General features: G+C 47.3%; 1 long non-coding RNA gene across 2 annotated transcripts; it reads right to left on the bottom strand.

Moving 5' to 3' along the window:
- Positions 1 to 2,400: 2,400 nt before the first annotated feature.
- On the bottom strand, positions 2,401 to 11,467 carry LOC309584613. 2 transcript variants are annotated; one of them, XR_014227246.1, is made up of 3 exons: positions 11,326 to 11,467; positions 9,974 to 10,078; positions 2,401 to 3,804 (listed from the first exon to the last, which is right to left on the bottom strand). It is a non-coding gene; the product is annotated as an uncharacterized lncRNA (long non-coding RNA). The 2 variants fall into 2 exon arrangements; XR_014227247.1 differs by lacking the exon at positions 2,401 to 3,804 and adding an exon at positions 8,859 to 9,198.
- Positions 11,468 to 16,196: the final 4,729 nt, after the last annotated feature.

Raw genomic sequence — 16,196 nt, forward strand, 5'->3', positions numbered from 1 at the left:
CTTTCCCTTACTGCCCCCTCTGGGCATTCATGTCCAGTGGTCCTTTCCTGTGGACTCTTCACGGAGTTCCCTGGTCTGCCTCTCATCTGTCTCCTGGACAGTCTTAGGTACCCAATCAATCACCCAGTGCCAGCCAGCGCTGAAGGAAGCTGGTCACTGAAAATAGGTGAGGCACGCCTCGAGCTCCTCTTGCTGCATGCCAGACCCAGATGGTGGAAAGATCCCGGACGAGCTCCCAATTGTCAGAAAAATCCACCAGTGCCAGAGGTTTATGTCCAAAAAGGAGGCAGAGGAGTCCTGTTACTTTATTAGAATAAAGGGAGAGTCTACTGGGGTACACGCCCGCGGGTTTTCTCTCTTAAAGTTTCAGAGGGCACAGCCTCCCTTTTATCCTAACTCCTGGCCGCATGTTGCCCTCTTCCTTTCCCCATTGGCTGAGGTACTAGGAAGGTACAGCCTTCCTGAACCGCCTACCCCATATCCCCCCCTTGAACCTACTGTTTTACCCCAAAGTTCAGAAGTTCAGGCTTTGCAGACCCACCTGTCTCTTCCAGGAGCCGAGCTGTCTGGGCCCGGTAAGGAACCTGCTGCCCAAAGTCAGTAGAGGCATTAAGACCCATTTCAAAGATGTTAACACCCATAAAATTGTCTGTAAAGACGTTAGCACACATCTTTCCTCTCATTAGCACAGCTGCTGAGTTTGACTCTCAATCTTTTCCTTGTATACTTGTTTACTTCTCCCGGGCCTGAGATGACTGAAGAATGGGTTTCCCTTTATCTAATCTCAGCAGTTTGACTTTCAGTCCAAAGTTCCAGTCAAGCATTCTTTAGGGAAGGGTGGGCTTCGATAGCTCCTTTATACAGTTTTGTTATAATGAGCAAAACTTTATACCTATGTTTGAGGCATGAACTATTTCAGTCTCTGACAGTTGATAAGCGGCCAAAACTGCATGAACACAGAAAATCTAACTACGAGTAAACCACTTGACGCTATTAATATGTGCAGTAATCAAGGTCCTTTGAGCTCTCCCTCCATACCAGCTGGCTGTGCAGCAGTGATCTTCCCTCGAGTAGGGACACCTCTCAAGGTTACTCCTCGAGGCTGAGAGATCCCTTACCTGACAGCAGGCATCAATGGGTGGCTAAGCGACATAAGCATAAGTTTACGCGATAATCTCTGTATACCTGTCTTGGTTTGAAAGACAGGTATCTACCAAGGAAGGCAGGAGTCTCCCTTGAAATGAAAAAGAAAATGCAACCCCCTTCCCTCTGAATTATTATAATTTCGAAATTGAGGGGCTTTCAGGCAAAGGTATGAAGAATAGGAATAACAGTTCATTACTATTATATATATGTATAACAAGGCAAACAAACAACAATAACTATGGCAGTAACAGCAAACAGAACCACAAACCCAGACCCAGCCTTCTTGGCTGTCAGGCCCTTTCCCCTTGAGTGCAGTTCCGCTCGCAGCTGGCAGGGGCGCTGGCGGCTCCTGGTGAGCAGGGCAGGTGTGATGGTTCCCCCGCAGCTACAGGGAGCGCTCCGGAGCAAGCTCGGGGAGCATGCGGCAATGGTGGCTTGGGGTCCTGGGGAGGGATGGAACGGCAGGCTTCACAAATGCCCTGGGCAGCCGATCCCGGTGTCCGGCCAGACCCTCGGGAAAAGCAGGCTGGAACAGCAGGGACAAGCACAAATCCCGGATGGCAGACAAGATGTATTGAACTCCAGAGCTGCGGTGGGGACCCTGGGAGGTCTCGGCAGGCAGGACATGCAGGCGCTACAGAGTAGCAAAGGCTCGAACGCAGCAGCAGGGGCAGGGAAAGGCGGGTTTGGGAATCCTGGGGTTTCTCTGGTAGAAAGAAGGCAGCTGAAAGCAGAAAGCCTGCAGTGCTGACGAGATGGAAGCAGCCTCTCTCTCTGTCTGAACTCGGAGCGCCAACCGCCCACACACCCAGGTGAAAGCGAGTAGCCAGTTGGACCACACCCTCAGTGGCTAGGTCCTTTGTCCTCCCCAAATACCCAGCAATTTGTCGCCCCTGGCAACATATATGGGGAAAATTCTTCAAGAGGGGGAAAAAAAACCAGAAGGGGAACTCCCAAAACCCCTAACAATACCATACTGAAATTAAGTGTAGCAAATAGCTATTGACTGACAATCCATCTGTAATTATTAAAAATTTTATGTACATAAATTTACTGATTAGAGCTCAGTAAACTAACTACTAGATCAGATCTGTCCGATTGATCTCTGATTCTTCTCCTGTGACACCTGGACAGTATACAAAGCATCTGTGATGGGTTGACCTTGGCTGTATGCCAGATGTCCACCAATCCACTCTGACTCCCACTTCTCAGCTGGACAGGGGAGAGAAAAAAAGATGAAAAACAACTCTCAAGTGTAGAAAAGGCAGTTTACTAAGGCAAAAGAGAAAGTTTGCATGCCAACAAGCAAAGAGGAAAAAGAAAATAATTCTATCCCCTGATTCCCATCAGCAAGAGCTTTATGGCCACTTTCCGGGAAGCAGGGCTTCAGCATGTGTAGCAGTTGCTCCAAAAAGGCAAACGCTGTAAATAACGAATGTGCCTCCTTCCTCCTCCTTTATTATGTAGCTTTTATAGCTGAGCTGACATCATATGCTACGAAATACCCCTCTGGCCATTTTGGGTCAGCTGGCCTAGTTGTGTTGCCTCCCAAGATCTTGCCCACCCCCAGCCTACTGATGGGGGGCAGAATGCTGGAGAGACAGCACCGATGCTGTGCCAACACTGCTCAGCAGTGACCAAAACACTGGGGTGTTACCAACACCTTTCTAGCTACCAATGCAAAGCATGGCACGGTGAGGGCTGCTATGGGGAAAATGAACTCCATCTCAGCCACACCCAATACAATCTCCACCCCTTACTTCATACCATTTGCATCATACTCAGATCCCACAGAATTATGTGTATATATCTATCTATATCTCTATATATCTTCTAACTATTCCATTGTATTTATTTGTCATTACTGAAATCCCTTCTTACAAACACAACCTAAACTTCATGCTTAAACCATCTTTATAGGCAACACATAGATGCATGCATTTTCATTAACTACTGTCCCCCATCCTTTCACTGATAGATATTATTTTCCCATTTCATGGGCTTCCTCCGCTCCTACAGATATTCAAAAAGAGGCTGCTGTTGGGAAATGGTTAGAGGATCAGGGACATGGATCATTGATAGAATTATGGGATCAATAAAAGAACTGTACAAGCAATAGGCTTGCAAGCAAAGGTTAGTGTGAGAAACTCTCTCCATGAGAAAATCCCTGTGTGAGAAACAAGCCTGAGAAGTAAAAAGGGAGTTTTGAAGAGAAGCAGCTCTGCAGATAAGATGTACTGACCAGGAGAGAAGGGAGGGTGAACTCTGAATTCTTTTAATCATAACATAACTAGTAGAAGCTTGCCAATGTAGTCCAATTATGTAGAAGCAGAAATGCACTTGGATAAGTTTTAAGCCACTTAAGAGTTAACAAGCTGGTATACTATATAAGTGCCTCTGGATTGCTAATAAACGGAGCTTGCTTTTATCAACCATATTGGCTGGACTGCAATTTCTTCCTCCCCCCGCCGGAGTCCACGGATCTTTTTCCAACAGGCTGCAACTTGGGCTCCATTCCATCAAGATGGGTGCTCAGGACAGGACAAGCAGTACACTTGATCATTAGGTCCCAACACCGGCCCTGCCTGGGTCATCGTTGCACTCTCCTCGCAAAAATTGACTCTTCATTGGTTCATGTCACTCCTGCTACTTTACTTCCTGCAACAGACAATTTACACACAGATTATTTTTCACCCAAGATTAAATCTCCTTGAGGCACACACCAGGTATCCCCATCCTTCTGTATTACCCACCAAGTACACCTAGGTCTTTGAGCAAAGACAATCCCACAAATGGGTTTGCCTTTTCCCATGGGAGGAGAAATCCACACAGACCTCCCCAGCCACTTCCCTGTGTGTAGTAAAGGGACCTTATCTCCTCCCACAGTATGTAGTGGTTTTGTTTGGGCAGGACCAGTGTGGTCAGGAGATCCTCTGGTGTTAACCCAACAAGTGGCTTCTGCTAAATTTGCATCCCAATGCTTCCATGCCGCATTGCCTAACCCTCTTGACATAGTCTTCAGCAGTCCACCATACCTCTCGACCTTTCCAGAGGCTTGTGGATTATAGGGGATGTGATATATCCACTCAGTGCATGTTTCTATGCCTAAGAGTTTATGAGGTTATTTCAAAAACAAGCCTCATTGATTCCATTCTTTCTGGGGTACCATGTCGCCACAAAATGTGTCTCTCAAGACCTAAGATGGTGTTTTGAGCAATAGCATGGTTTAAAGTATTAATGGTATTGAACAGCTTACATAAGGATGAACAAGGAACATGGGAGCCTGCATTCTGAAACAATCCACATCAGTCCTAGGTAGGGAGTGAGAGAGGTATTCCCTCATCGTCCCCAGAAAATAGCTCCCCCAGCACAACAAAGCCATTAATGCCACAGCAAAGCACAGAGCCATTGTTTGTATTAACATATTCCCAAACTCAACAAAACAGAGATAAACGGTGCACCTGACAAACTCCATGTCCCACACAGGAGCTTGCTACTCAATACCTCCTATTACTCTACCATGCAAGATATATAACTGCTGTTGTCTTGGCCCATGTTGGGTGCCAAAAATGACTGTGGTGGGTTGACTATGTCTGGATGCCAGGAGCCCACAGAGCTGCTCTATCACTCCCCTTCTCAGCTGAACAGGGGAGAGAAAATAAGATTAAAAACAACTCGGAGGTTGAGATGAGGCTGATGCCTTAGGTTTTAACCTTTTTATTTTTCAAATTCTGTACTGCTTGGTGTGTGACTCTGAAGTTTCTTGCCGCCTGTTAATTTCTGCTCTCTCATGGTAGGTAGACATAACAAAGCCTCTCCGGCCCTACTTTCCAAGGACACCAAGACTGTCTGAGGCCAAAAGTATAAACCAAAGAGCCGCTAAGGGGGGGGCAAGCTGAGGGGAAAACTGAAGCTTTAATTGGAGAATTAACCCTGCTATGCAAATGAACCAAACCTATAAAAGAGTGAAGAACTTGTGACCTGGGGTCCATTTTGAGAATAGCTTCAGGCTCCCCAGGGTGTACCTTTGAAGGCCTTTCAAATAAATACCTCTTTTAATCCTTTACTCCTGTCCAGTCTCTGTTTCTAGGAGGCCTCTCAAGGCATCAAGGCAGTTTACTAAAACAAAAGCGAAAGTTTGCGTGCAAACTATTAGAGGGAAAAACCTCCCATATTTATCATCTAGTTACGATCAGGAAGTGCTGCATGGCCACTTCCCGGGAAGCAGGGCTTTAGCGTGCATAAGAGTTGCTCCAAGAGGCAAACACTGTAAATAAGAAATGCCCCCGCTTCCTCCTCTTTTTCTTAGCTTTTATATCTGACCTGATGTCATATGGTATGGAATAATATCTGGCTAATTTGGGTCAGCTGTCCTGGTTGTGTCTCCTCCCAAGATCTTGCCCACCCACAGCCTAATGAAGCTGGGGCTGAATGTGGGAGAGACAATGCTGATGCTGTGCCAGAACTGCTCAGCAGTAGCTAAAACACTGGGGTGTTATCAACACCTTTCTAGCAACCAATGCAAAGCACGGCACTGTGAGAGCTCCTGTGTGGAAAGGAACTCCATCTCAGCCACACCCAATGCAGCACCATTGGTGCCTGATTCTCAGCTTTGGGTGTCCTTTGCTGCTGAAATTCCACTTATAGAAGATGGATTGGTAGCTGCCCTTCAGTCAAATCAACATTCAGTCATAATAGTTCCAAAAAAAAAGGTCGGGAACGACATCACCAGCCTTAATTATTGTCCTTTTACTGTTCACATCTTCAAGGCATTGCCTTCCCTAAAGCCCCGTCTTAATCAAGTTTAGCCAGACAAACCCTACATCTCCTCCATGACCTTTTATAGCTGGTCCTGGGTTTCCAGCGCGCACACACACAGCACCCAACAGGCTCTGCAAATTTTCATCCCTTTGCATGCAAGAGTTCCAGTTCTTTGCCGATTGTATTACTAAGGGAGAAAAAAAGGACACTAGATCTTTTTTCTCAGAACAACATCGTATTGCTCAGAAAGAAGGCTTTTTCCATTTAAACTTCCCCCCTCTCAAAGTGACTGGAATCCCAGATATGACCAGACTTTCCTAGCTCCAAAATTTCCTGTTCCTAAAATCTCTAAACCACCAACCCCCTTTTACATAGAAGAATACACCTTTTAGGCTTTATGATGCCAGATCTTGGCCAGCTGCCAGGGGGCCACCCAGCTGTTCTCTCACCACCCTTCCTCAACAAGACAGGAGGAGAAAATAAGATCAAAAAGTTCCTTCAGGACATAGCCACCTGCCAGATCTAAGGGCAGCAGGGAAGTACCTGCCCCGGACAGAATTTAGCACTTTCTTAAATATGCTTACACAGGGGTGCCACCAGCTTTGCTGAGTTGCTTAGCTTTGGCTCTTGGGGATTTCAGTGCCTAGCTGTCAGGAACTAGCTGTGTCCTTCACAGGGCAGACCCTGGCCTCTTCTCACAGAGGTCACCCCTGCAGGCTGCACCTGGAGTGCTGTGTCCAGTTCTGGTCCCCAGAATTAAAAAAAAAGAGGCAGACAGACTGGAGAGGGTCCCAAGGAGGGCAATGAAGATTATCAAAAGGCTGGAGAATATGAGGAAATCCTGAAGGAGCTGGGTCATTTCTCCCTTGGAAAAGAGAAGGTTCAAGAAAAATGACATCACAGAATTCTGGCTCTCAAAAGGCAGCTACAAAGAGGACAGAGGCCCTCTTTTCACAAGTAGCCACATGGAGACTCAACGGGAGGGTATTCCTTATTCATTTTATTCTTTCCTCCCTTTTCCCCCTCCAGCCTCAACATGGATAATTTTGGTGTTGATTTTGGTTTAAATTTTAGTTTGCTTTTTCTCTGTGTGGTTTAACTATTTAGTAGTAGTAAAATGAACCTTGCAAATGAACTTTGTTGAGCTTTCACTTTTATATCAAACCTGCTTTGGCCAACACCTTTGCCAGTGATTCTTTAAGCAAACTAAAACACACATTTGTACTAGTTGGTGTAGTCAGCACGATGGCAAGCAATAGCACTGACTATTTACAGAAGCATGGAATAAGCCCAAGTCCTAAGTTCTCAGACAAATGGGCTTGGCACGATCGTAAAGCTAAAAGCAGCTATGGGCTGAATGAAGGCTAGCAATGACAAAGGAATTGGTTGCAAAATGTTAGGCACCTGCATAGGCTCAGGGGGAACCTCCTCACAGTATTCCAGTACTTAAAGGGAGGGTACAAAGAGGACAGAAGCTCTCTCTTCACAAGGAGCCACATGGAGAAGACAAGGGACAATAGGCATAAATTGCACCAGTCCCCATTGCTGGAGGTTTTCAAGATGTGATTGGACAGGGTGCTAGATAATCTCATCTAGGCTCCCTTTCCCATAAAAAGGCTGGACCAGATAATCTTTCAAGGTCCCTTCACACCTGGGCTGGTCTAGGATCCTACGATTCTTCAGTGGATCTCGGTTTCATAATGCTTGGCTCTCTTCAGTTTGGAGCAAAGTATCAAAAACCTTGCCTGCAAGGCAAGACAAAATTCCACCAGGCACCACAGACTTCTAAAGCCTATAGCAATCACCCATTCTCTCAGAATGTATGGGCAATACCTAGCTTCTCCAAAATCCCCCTGCCCCCTCGAAGTGGGAACGTCTTCTAGATACCTTAGGGAGTTTACAGAGACAGAACCATAGAATGTACCTACCTTAATCATTCAGTAAGCAAACACTGCACCAGAGCACTTTCCATCTACTTCAGGGAAATCATTTCTATCTCCTCCCCCAGGATGACTAAATAAAGGTGAAGTCTGTGGGTTACCTACACGCCCGCATCACCAAACTTCACCCAATTGCTTAGGGATCTTGAAGAAATGAAGATACCTTTCACTGGGCGCCTCATGTTGTCTCAGTAACATAGGGTTCAAGGGCAATGAAGGACTGCCTGGCTTTCCCATGCCCATCTCCCTTTTTTAATAGCTGTTAAAGCAAGCTGAAGTTTGCTGTCTCACTGCAATGGAGATTTGGTTTCGGTCTGGCTTGGGATGGAGGTAACTTTCCCCATCGCAGCCACAAAGTGCTCTGCTTTGCAGTTGAAAATAGAAGGGTGTTGATAAAAATCAATGCTTCAGCTACTGTGGAGCACTGCTTCCACAGCATGGAGGCTGTCGCTCCAACCATCCCCACCCACACAGTCCAGTAAGCTGGGGGTGGGCAAGAGGTTGGGAGGGGACAGAGCCAGGATGTCTGACCCAAATTGACAAAAGAGAGATTCGACTGTGCTATGGAAGCACCACAGCTGCCAGTCAGACCCATTGTTTTCTCCTACCATATCCCTCCTCACCAGAAAATGGATATCACAAGTCTTATGACACAGCCATTGATAAAGCACTGCAACAGGAGGTGGATGCTTCCAACACATTGCACCATGCTGAAAAACCACTTGGATGGCATGCCTGTAGCCTCACATACAGTATATTCTAGAGTTGTAGCTGCAGCCTACACGGACTTTCTGTACGTTGACATACCTCTGCCAAACAGCTAAGACTCTGCTTCCTACAAGATGCATGAGACTGCTAAGCGCTTCCAGCACCACGCTTCAAATGAACAGGAAAATCACTATCTATGGAATGCTCTTAACAGGCTGAAATATTGCACATACTTGCAGTCCAGGGAGACACCGTTTGATCTTGCAGAACTACTTCCCCTCAGTAAGACGCGCAAGACGGAGATGATATCCCCATGACAAATCTTTATTGTGCAACTGCTGCTCAAGGCTTTTATTATCTTCCACAGACACACGGCACAAAAAATTACACACTGAAAGCTGCTAGATTGACAGGCAACAGATGAAATCCATTCAGTGGCAATTTGTACACGTGCAGCAACTCTTGCAGTGCCAAAATCTTAGCCAGGTGGCCAGCCCAACTGACGGCCACCCAGAATAGGTAGATGTATATGATAGACAGACTGCCCACCCTCGGGCCCTTCATCCACAACCATCCGGAATCCATTGGTCAGGCCCAGGTGAGCAACACACATCTCGCCAACAATCATTACATGCCCAAGAAGCTGGAGAAGGAAGTACAAACTCATAAATAAGTAAAATAAAAAAAAAAAAAGTACACACAAAGAGGGGAGAGGGCAGGAAGGGAATGAACGAGAGCAGAGAACCACCCAGAGAAAGCAGCTAGGAAATTCCTAGCAATTCAACTAGCAACTGATGCTTTCCACGCAAAGCTACAAAGACCAATTATGTACACTAGAAGGGCAAAAGAGAGCTAGGCAATTTTTTTTAAGATAGATGGCAACAATCAAAAAAACAGGCACTGAAGCTGAATTTGTCTCTGGGTTAAAGCCCCCATTGTGTATTCAGGCAACATAAGCAATCCTGGTGGAAAATAAACTTTAGGCTGCCTTTTGCATGGGTTTACAAAGTCTCTGAACTTAACTTTCATAGCTAAAAACAAAGCATCCAGCACCTCTCAACCTGCTTTGCCCTTCCCTGCCCCTGACCTGCCAATAACCCCAAGCCCTCTTCCCTGCATTAGAAATACAACTACTTTTACACTAAACCATGACAATAGGCACCTGACTGCACTCCAAAACAACACTGCATTTTGCACCAGAAGTACATACCCAGGGATGAGCACTGCTTTTTATCACTGCTTTTAGTCAGAAAGCTCAACTCCATTACAAGCTAGAGGCAAAAGATTATAGCACCACAAAACCCAAAGTAGCCTACTGTGCCCTATCGAGAAGGAAAGGGGGGATGGGAAAGAGTCTAGTAAATGAGAAACTATCTACAGGTACAGTTTAGCATACAGAAAGCTCACGCAGTACTTACAGATTCACCAGAACCTTCTGCTTCAGACAACCCAATAATTGGCTCCTTAGGCATGACTAGGAAAAGTGTCCCAGATTGCAGTGAAAGATCACGGAACGCAAGGCACTGGAGGAAGAGCAAACAGTTAAAACATAACTGGCTTCAGAGAAAGGTAATAGCTTATGCAAATCAACCTGCCCCACTGAACTCCTACAGAAGCAGATTACCGGATACTCAAAACACAAGCCCGAACATTGATTTTTCTTGCATGATAGTAATGCTTTCTATACCCAAAATACAACATATTTCCAGAGCCCCCTCCAGAATTGGTATTCGTCATGCAAGACGATGAGAGCAAGGAGATGGGCCACTATTTGCCATTAACAACCTTCAGTATGTTTTAGTTTGGGCTGATTTGTTTCCTCAGCAGTTCTTCTATTGGATGTGGTCCACACAGAGGCAGGAGACAAATGGCTTGACTGAATCAGCAAAGAGGTTAGTGAAGTGGAAGAGCAGTAGCCATTCACTTTCCACGGTACAGGGAGCTCAAGCATTGAACAAGCGTATAATCACAGGAAGCCTGCAAGTGCATAGGACCAGTCTGTCTTCTACATTGCACGCAAACACTACCTTCCAAAGCAGAAGGCATCCTTAACTGTTAACCTTCAGCATTTTAATAACTAAATCATACGGGATATTACCTTAAAGTTAACATCGCATAGGCAACGGCTGCATTGTTTTCCCCCCGGTCTAAGCAGCTCACTCTCGTTCCCAGCACCAGCACCCGTGACCCTCGCAAGCATGCTGTTATCACGGTCCCAGTTCCCCACAGAAAGAAGATCTGGAAAGCTTCTGAAGCCTGCAGGATGCCCACTTTCTAACTTTTTTTTTTTTTTTTTTTTAAGAAAAACTAGAGAAAGCCGTAATTCCTTGCCCTAATAATCCAGTTTGGGGGTTCAGAACCACAGCCTAGCACAGCGAAGCTGCGAAACCTCTTCGATGCTATTACGAAACACATTGAGACCAAGTTACCGTCGGAGGCCCTTCTCTACGCGCGCACACAACACGGTGGGGGTGGGATCCGAGGCGAGTCCGGACAATACCAGCAACCCAGTACGCGCCGCGGCAGCCGGAGGGGTGGGGGTGCGGCACCGAACAAGCTTAGGGGATGGTGCAGTAGAGAGCGCCACAACCCAAAGAGGCCCCGTCCGTCCCTCGTCCCTCCACCCACCCGCAGCAGCAGCGCCGCCACCCGCCGTACCACGCGCCCGGGCACCGCGCACCGGGTGTCCTCGGCTCAGATGCCCGCGAGCGCGGGAGGAAGGGGGGAGGGAAGGGAAGAGGAACCGCGCACAGAGCAAAGCCGCGGCTACCTCCTCGTCTTCTCCGCTTACGGTACTAGGGAAACACCTCGCCGATGATCTTTCCGAAGACAGTAGTGGCGCCAGCAGAGCGAGAGACCAGCACCGCAATACTCTTGTCAGCCAAGGACAACGCCCGTGTCCGCCCCGACACTTCCTCCACTAAGCCAGGCCCTCCGCGACACCCATTGGGCCGACGGATCGTCGCCCGCGTCTGGATTTGCTGTCTCGCCTGTCGTTTTCGCGTTCCCCGCCCCCTTGGCGGGTCCGCGCTCGTCGACCTGGTGCCCGCGGGGCGCGGAGGGATCTGCCCCGTGTAGTGCTGCGACCTTGAGGGCGGGATACGAAGTCGCAGAAGAGGCTGTAGTAGCTACGAGTACTATTTCTTGTTATTTGTTACCGCATCAAGTCCACCCCAAAGGTGCCTGTGCCTTTTTGGTGCTGCTCCCTCCAGTCAAATGACTGCTTTGGCCAGGGCAGGGCAGGCCTGGCCTTAACTTCTCAGGACATTTTGAAAAACCAACTGAAGTTGCTCTACATTGTTCCCTGAAACCCCACTTCCATTGTAGACATTTCTAAGCTGCACGTCTCCCGGAAGGAAATTAAATACAAAGCGTGCCTTTGGCGCTGCTGGCCTGAGGGCTCAAGATAGTAGGATTTGCATTAAGCTGGATAGGAGACTTTTAGAAAAAGAGGCAGTGCCCCCAAAGCTGCCCAAGGGTGGTATGTGGTGCTTTGCACTCTTAGGGACAGTGACCACTTTGAATGGCCCACACAACTGTCTTGTAACATATATAAACCCTGCTTTCCTGTATATTGGGCTAAGGATATCCTTGGTCGCCTTTGTGGCAAGGGCACATTGTCCTATTTTGCAAAGCTGCTTTCCAGCTGATGGGCCTCCAGCATGTACTGGTGCATAGGATTGTGCCTCCCCTAGTGCAGGACTCGTCTATCCACTGGTTCCTCAGGTGGTCGTGAACCATATAGTTTCCTATGATGGGCGGGACTTAGCTCCCCAAGTTCCTGCCTTGCGGTTCAGGGTCTCAAGAGGTGTGAGAATGGTGCCAGGGAAAACGAAGGAAAATAAATCGCCGAGTACTAGCACAGTTCAGTGCTCGCTGCACGAGCTCTGGCGCGCCCTCGATCAGAGAGAGTCCAGCTGCGTTACTTCTGTGCATCGCAGAAGTGACTTCGGCATCAGTATAGGCGCTGCTGGCTGAGCTAGCTAGCTGGCTTCTTTGCAGAGGAAACACAGAAGGAGCCAATGATATCGGCTCACGTTAGTTCAGAGGTAAAGGAAGAGAGAGGCTGTTCTGATCTGACTTCTAACAGGTTTATTGTCAGAAGTTTAGCAACCAGAACATGGCAATGATCTTAACCTGGGATCCTGCTGAGAGGCTTTCCCCTCAGTTTTATAGGGGAGTTGAAAACCGCGGGGAAAGGGGAAAGCAACCAATGAGTTACAAGCCAGGGGGAGGATACAATTCAACAAGACCCAATGGGGGAAACCGGGAGGCGGGAGTTATAACAAAGAACCCATGAACAACCGAGTAACCGAGAAATTTCCCGAGCAGGGGGAGGCAGCTTGGACCCGGGCGTCGCCCGGGGGGGTGCGGCTTAAGCTTCTGAGCTGCCCCTCGACCCACTCTCTGAGTCTGTGTCTTGGGGAAACTCGATCCAGGGGAGGGGCTGGGATTGATTGTCATCTCACTGCCCCAGCCCCGCAGTGGGCTGGGTCATAGCAACATCTTCTCTCTTTTTATTATATTGAAATGAGGGAGAAGACTTAAGGGATTTCAAAACCAAACACTCTAAAAATGGGAAGGGCTAGTAAAATTAACAGCACTATAAACAAAACCCATACAATGTCTTTGATAATGGAAGGAATCCAGCTGCTGGAGCTCCCAGTGAACAGGAGGAGCTGCAGCAGCAGGTGGGACAGCAGCAGGTAGGAGGTCATCACGCAGTCAAGGGTGGTAACTTTAGGAAAAGTGTAACACAAATATAATTAACACAAATACAATTAACTTAAATAACAATGGCTCCCTTGGGCTCCCCCTCTTTTAAAAAAAATGAGGGGTCATTTTGGGAAGGGAGACACATTTAAGAAGACTGGGAAGGGGAGGGTTTGTTTTTCAGGCCTGGAGGAGGAGGAGTCTTTTTCTTAAGTGGTTTGGTTTCTCTTCTTTTCCAGGCTGTGGCAGCTTCTTTCCTTTGCTTGGCATCTGTAGGTGGTCTCAAAAAGGGTTTGATCCACTTTCCAGGGATCCATCTTGGACCCTCTGGGGTGGAAACATACCCGTAGCCTCTATCCTGGGTGACTAGGGGGTACGGGCCACGTATTTGTAAAGTCTCAGGGTCTTTTATTAGGACCTCAGGTCTCTCAGTCTATGTTTGGCAGAGTTTGTGAAGTGTCTCATGATGGGAGGGTCAGGTTCCTCATAGGAACAGTTTAAAAAGTTCAAAATGAACAACGCTTTGGACAGTCTTATGATGGGGGCAGTGATCTCACTGCCACCTTTTTGTTGCTCTAACAGTCTTTTTAATGTTTGATGTTTCCTTTCCATGATACCTTGGCCTGTGGGTGAGTGAGGGATACCAGTGATGTGATCTGCACCCCACTCACTCATGAATCTTTTTAATTCTGCAGAGGTGTATGCTGGGCCATTGTCAGTTTTTATTTTATTTGGTATACCCAACTATTACCGCCGGCCTGGTTCCTATGGTATATCACCGTGTCCCGCAGCCATAGGGAGGAGGAGGAGAGAAGATCCAGCAGGCAGGAATTGTGCAGCAAGATTGATTTATTTAATTATTTTACAAACTCTTTTATAGACTTTTTTCTTCATAGCCTAATTGGACAAAGGACCAGCCACCCCTTGGGGGTGATTGGCCAAAATCCTAAAACATCCATTGTCAAAATATTTTCTACTATACCATAAACAAGACTTTTCAAGGGTGTAGGTGTTTGGTTGTTTACATCACTCTGCTACCTCTTCTGTGAGAGAGAAAAATCTCTCACGGACTTAGAAAATAGCAAGAAAATCCTTGCTAGCAGCATTTTTGTACCTACAATTCCCCCTTTTTGTTTTATAAGATAACAACTCTACTATTAATCCTAAATAGAAATCTACATCAGTTATTATTTCTAAATATGTCCTTAAGGCTTTAACTATCTGACTCCATAACAAGAAATTTAAAGTTCAGTCTCTGCTTGTGGAAGGACCATCCCAGTCTCTGCTTGTAGAAGGACCATCTGCCTGATGGTTGACATCCTGGTCATCATCAGAAGAGTCATTAGGCTGATGATCTACATTCAGGTCGCCATTTGGATGGTTGGCGTTCTGGTCATCATTCGGAGGTGGCCTGTTCTGCCTCTGGTGCCGTAGGTCAGGGCGAACGCATTTTGAAGGTAGCCACCATACCTCAGTATCTGTGGAAGCGCAAGCATACCCATGACCCCAAACAATAAGCTCATGAGGGCCGTCCCACTGGTTAGTGAGTAAATTCCTGTCGCGGGTTCGGTTTGCAACCGGGCGGAAACACCAATTTAGTGTAGTGGTTTGGTCCAAAATACTCATTACTGTTTATCTGCTGTGAGATAAGAATTAGGAGAAATGCAAAGCAGGCACCAAACTTGAAAGAATATAAAGTTTATTAACAGACCTAAAAGAGGGAAGAAAAAAAATTATACCACCTTCAGAACTCTCCTCCTCCCCCCACCTTCCTCCCTTCTCCCACTGACAATGTGAAAAAACAACCCTTAAGATGTTCAGTCTGTTTACCACTTCCATAATAACCTTGTTCAGTCCATTTAGAAAGAGAAGTCTCTTCTTGCTCATGCTATGAAAACATTATCACAACGAGACAGCCGCCCACTTCCAAATATTGTTCAGTCCATTTAGGAAGAGGAGTCTCTCTGCCTGCGTGTGAGTCCTTTCCCCCGACTTGCAGCTTTTCCCGCAACTGCTTTCGAGGGTCCACTCTTGAAGTTTCTTGGGGTACAATTTTAAGGTTGAGCTGTTCAGAAACAAAAACAGAGGCCCTTCTCCTTCCCTGGGAGCAAAGGGTCTTCATCATCTTCATCGTTAAGACTATCTCTGGAAGCATCTCTAGGTACTGAGGTTTTCTCCTTTCCCGTTTGGAGCAAAAGTCCTCATCTGGTTCATCTCTAGGGACTGAGGTTTTCTCCTTTCCCGTTTAGAGCAAAAGTCCTCATCTGGTTCATCTCTCCCTGTCCAAACTTCTCATGAAATTACAGCTGCGTCAGCATCTGCCTATCTCGGCGCAGGTGCTTTTGCTTACGAGTTGAACACTCCACCCCCCATATCTTCATGAAATTACAACAGGATACTCTGATATATCATAGCTTCACAACAGAATTTCAGCTTTAAGCATCTCCTCTCTCTCTTCCCTCAGGTTTTCAGCTCTTCACAGCAGTAAAAGGGTTAATCTCACCTCGGCCTTGCAGCTTTGCAGCTGGAATGTTGAATTTTTCTTATCGCAGTGGAGAGGGGGGAGAGCCGAGCCGCTCCGGCTGCCCACGGCAAGGCAGTGGGGGGGGTTCCATGGCTGGAACAGGTCCATGGCTCCAGGATGGCGGTGCCCCGCCCGGCCTGGCCCAAGCAGGGCCTGGCCGGGCCCGCTGGCCCCCACACGGGGCCCGCAGCCACCTGTCCCAGCGCCGGAAATGAGAGAGAGCTTGGGGGGGAGTTTGCCTATTCTTAAATGTGGATCACAGAGGTGTTCACAACTTTAAGTGGCTTAGAGAATTGTCCATATTCAAACTGGCCAGCTGATAGGTTCTATCAGTTCCCAGAGGAAACTGTAAGCACCTCTTAGCAAGGACGTCCCTTCCGGGACTATGCTTGCTAACCTATGAC

Source organism: Coloeus monedula, assembly GCF_965178545.1.
Source record: "Coloeus monedula genome assembly, chromosome: W".
Taxonomy (NCBI): Eukaryota; Metazoa; Chordata; class Aves; order Passeriformes; family Corvidae; genus Coloeus; species Coloeus monedula.